Below are 4,864 nucleotides of genomic sequence, written 5' to 3'. Positions count from 1 at the left end.
CATCCTTCATCAGGCATAGGAGATTGCAAAGATTGTAAACGTTTTCCTAGGTAAAAATAAAATTTCATATTTCACAGGAGAGCTGAAAGGTAAAGTCTCCTGTTTGGAACAGTTCATTTTGTATAGATTAGGCTCAAAGAAAGGTTGGAAAAGTCTTTTTTACATTGAAGTTGTCTGGTGGTAAGCAGGATGTAGAATCATATTTCCTTCTGGTTATGATGTTTCATATTTCACAAAAGATCTGGGCAGGAATCTCTTTTCTGCTTAGAGTGCTGGCTTCTGCAGATAGGTTCATTCCCTGAGGAGCCCTCCAGCCAGTTTTCCAAATCAAAATACGATCTTTTAAACTAACAGACAAATAAACAGATAAATGAAATCAAATCTTTCTTCCTTGTCCTAGATATGAGGAGGAGAAGGAAAGCCCCTTAGGCTCTGGTCCCAGCATAGCCCCCTGGCTCTTCCTTGCAGCACACTATTCCACTCATAGTTTGCTTCCTCTCCCACTTTGCTTCTAAACTCCCAGCAGGAAACCCACTACTTATCCAAATGTTCAGCAGATAGAACCGATCCCCAGGGTTTTCCATGACACCCACTGGTGGCCACACAGCACCTGCCCCATTCTGGCTCCTCAGGGTACCCTCCCTTTTCCTCTTTCCTGTCATGCCTAGATGGACTTATTTTCTGTTGTAGAAGGGAGGCTGCCCCAGGGTCCCTGAGCTAGTCCTAGCCTGCTTTGGCCAGTGCAGTACCCAGCAGAGCCCCAGTCCTGTTCTTCACATCCTAAGTGGGGCTCCCTTTGACCCCATCAGTACCTCAGGGCATCAGTCACCTTAAGGGCTATTTGTGGCCTTTTTCCCTGCAGCCATGCCAATACCTTGCAGATGTTACTCTGTCACCGTTTACTCCCTTATACAGTCCTTAGCCTTTTTAATCTTAGCCTATAGGTTACTCTGGCTCTAAACTGATAGGCTAAGCCTACTGGTTCTGGCTTGGCCTTTCAGTCTCAGCATCTTATTGGCCACTAGCCACTTACCTCTATGCTCCATCTGGACTTCAGCCCTGGCCTTCTCAGCCTCAGGCTGCCCCTGCTGTCCCCTCTGGGCTTAGCTTTGGCTCTCTTGGTCTTAGGCCACTTTGATCATCATATGTAATCATATATCATTTCTATAATAACATCATAGAAAAATCAAGACGTGGCAGGAAAGAGTTGGAACATACCACAGGGAGTGTAAATCTGAGCAATCCCAGTAAGGAGGGGTTGACAGGTCTCACTGCCTCCTGGTGGGGTCCTGCCTGAACAGAGTTCTCAAGGCCCTCCTGCTTTTTAAGGGTTTGAGTGAGTTACCATAGCTCAGGCTCTCTCATTCCTAAGTCTCTTTAGAGCCGAATTGGCTTAATTCAAAGTCCAAATGAAATAAAAAAACAACAGAACCAACTTTCGCTGTAACCTGAATGACAGCATGGCCATCTCAGCTGGAATTCCATTGCTGCTCAGGATATTGTGTATAGAAGAATCTGCTTTGCCAGTGACTCCTGGCTTATCAGGATCCAGTCGAGCTCTCTTACCTGCTCAAAACTGATCTTAGGGGATTCCCCCCTTTTCCAGAGAGATCCCTTGCTCTCCTGGCACCATGCCCCTCCCTCCCCGTCCCTGGGCTGTTCTATCTTAATGGAGCAGCTGCTCCAGAAGCATTGCTTTCCCTCCATCATCTCTTCTCTCCTCCACTCCATCTCGTTCCCTGCGGTGAGTATTTGATCTATTGCTCATTTAGCTTCACAGTCTATACTAATAGAATCATTGGGAAAGCCAGACAAAAACTGTGATACCTGCTTTTAAGAACATCCATTTCATAGCCACAAAGGATCATTAGATTATTTAATATGACTTTCCATAAATCACATATCAAACAGATACCTCTCTGTTGTAAAAACTTCACTTAAGCTCATGCTTTTGGTCCTTTGGAGATTTAAAACTCTTGTGTACCACTAACAGAGAGCAGACCAGTGCCCAAAGCCCATGATAAACACTTGCTTAGGTGGCATACGTCTAGAACTAAGTCTTTCCCTGTCCCAAATCTAGGAGTCATTTCTATCCTTAGGATATGATCAAAACACACCAGCCTGGTGTGTAATTAAAAGGAATCCTTGTACTTTCTAAGAGTACTGGTCCATCCTATTTAGTGTCCTACCACTAACAACGTCTTGTTTCCAAGAAAAACACAACCAAAAACCTAGAACAGATCTGGCCAATTAGGCATGGGGAGATGGAAATTTCTCCTCATCTCTGCAGGCAATTGACTGAAGTCCTGAAGCATGACATTTGATTTTGGGCATTGTCTTAAAGCAGAGTTAGATGTATTATAGGTATATTAAAAGCAATACTGAGATTTCCATTGTCACAGGGCATATGAAGACAAAATTCAATATGAGAACTCAAAGATTTACAGACTCCAAAGCCTCAAGGACCATTGAAACTATTCCTCCTGATTCCAAGAACATATGATATATAATTATTCCAAAAAATGGGTTAAAATATAACTCTTGAAAAAATATTGAATCATTTAAAAGACTAAGTAGTTTTGAATGTGTTATCTTCCCTATACAACAACCAAATCCCCTTCAATAAGATGCATATTTGTTTTTCTTTAAGTTTTACATGGTAAGATTTGATTTATTTTTCTGCTCCTGATTTATCCTTGAGAAAGAAGCTACAAAAAACAGGTTGGTCTGATAGGTCTGCCTAGCATAACTAAATGTTATGTCTTGACTCAAAAAATGATCTACCATTTAGACAAGGAAGTACAGAACATCTTTCTTATCAGGCAGTACTATTTGGACCTTTGCAAAAGATTCACCAGTATTATGGCTATGTCTACCTATAACTCACCCTTGACTTCCCTTGTCAGTGTGTAAAATTCTAATTCATATTTCTTGGGTTCCTTACATTATAACTACTTGTTGTCATTATTTTTTTTTAAATTTTCCCTAGAATTTCCTTCTCAGACAGTATAGAATGCACACATACTTTATATTTAGCTAATAAGGAATATTCATCTTTTGTTATAAGTGGTCAAACTATTTAATGAGATAGTGCACATGATATATTAAAGACAGTTAAATGATTAACATGGGGATAGATTGTCTAGATCAAGGATCCTACCACTCTCAAATCATGAATAACAATTTAATGGACAGCGTCTTTATATCTGCATGGGATATAGAAGTGATAGTGAGAACATCTACATGAGAGGCTTTACTGCACATTAGACTAATTTAACACACAGTAAAGCATCACCCTCTACACGTACACAGCAATTACTGCACAATAAATTAGTCTAATGCACCGTTTGTTAGTACCTGTCTCTATAGGTACTAGATTAGCCATGCATTACCTAATCCACAACATTGCATGTGTAGACTGTGACCAGGAGCAAATCTGCTCCTGATCAGCCACACCAGCAGGGGGCTAGCCTCCTGCCTGGAAGAGAGCCATGTGGCTGGGAGTTTCTCTAGGCATATAGCAGAGACACTTCTGTAGGGACACCTCTATGTCCATCCCAGGCTCAAGCTTGTCTCCAGACCCCCAGCCTGACCCCTGGGGCCTCTTCCAGCTTCTGCCTGCCCTCACACATTGTGCCCCGCATTGTGGGCACATGGCGAACCACAGTGATACCTGGAGTCCCTGCCTGGCCCTCAAAGCCCATGGCAGCATCTGCAATGGCAGCATCCTTGATACCAGAGAAATCACCCTGAGCCCCAGTTGGATAGAGCAATAGACTGGTGACTTCACAGTTATCTGGGGAGAGGCAGACATGCAGAAGCAGTTTGGCCAGGCCACCCGGTCAAACACCCATATATGAGGAGATGACAGTCTGTATGTGGGACCACAGCCACCAGAGGTCTGGGCCAGCCTGGGCAGTGCTTCATCAAGGTAAAGGCCCTGCAGGCTCAGTGGGCCCATGTCATGGACCACAACTAACCAATCTGGGACTACCCACAGGACCATGCCCTTCATACAGAAGCTGGACTGCATTCTGGCCATGAGGGACCCTGGCAAAGGGCTGCCATTTGTACTTGAACAATCCTTGCAAAGCCAGCGGGTCAAGGCACTTAAGGGAGCCCACCCCTGCCCCAGCCCTGGTAAAATCTGTGGGCAAGGAAGGAGCCCCCCAGGGGACACTTGCCTGCCTGTACAAAAATGCCAGGAGCTTGGGGAATAAGCTCAATGCAAATAATTATGATGTCATAGGGATAATGGAGACCTGGTGGGACTCCACCCGTGACTGGACCACGGGTATAGATGGCTATACCCTGTACAGGAGGGATTGTGTAGATAAAAAGGGCGGGGGTATAGCTCTCTATGTTAAGGAAAGCTACACGTCCCTGCAAGCCGATATTGGCAACTAGGGTGGACGACTGGAGACCCTCTGGGTTAAAATCCATGGGGAACATGGCACAGGGGACACAATGGTGGGAGTCTACTAGAGACCTCCCACCCAAAGTCCTGAACTTGACCAGGAGTTTGCCCAGCAACTGGCTCAGGCCGCATGCTCCAGGACCATGGTTGTCATGGGTGACTTCAATTACCCAGACATCTCATGGGAGGATTGCTCAGCAAAATCCGAGCAGTTGCAAAGCTTCCTCTCATGCGTGGATGACCTCTACCTGACTCAAGAAGTCTATGGGCCAACGAGAGGCAAAGCACTGCTCGACCTGGTACTGGCTATTGGGGATGACCTAGTCGGTGACCTAGTGATCGATGGGAAACTGGGTGACAGCGACCACGAGCTGATCACCTTCACCATCCACCGAAAAGCTGGCAAGTCAGTCAGCAACACGGAAGTCCTTGACTTCAGGAAAGCCG

The sequence above is a fragment of the Alligator sinensis genome, unplaced genomic scaffold, assembly GCF_000455745.1.
Source record: "Alligator sinensis unplaced genomic scaffold, ASM45574v1 scaffold241_1, whole genome shotgun sequence".
In the NCBI taxonomy this organism is placed as follows: Eukaryota; Metazoa; Chordata; order Crocodylia; family Alligatoridae; genus Alligator; species Alligator sinensis.
The sequence above is the reverse complement of the archived record's forward strand: the minus strand, read 5'-3'. Positions refer to the sequence as shown.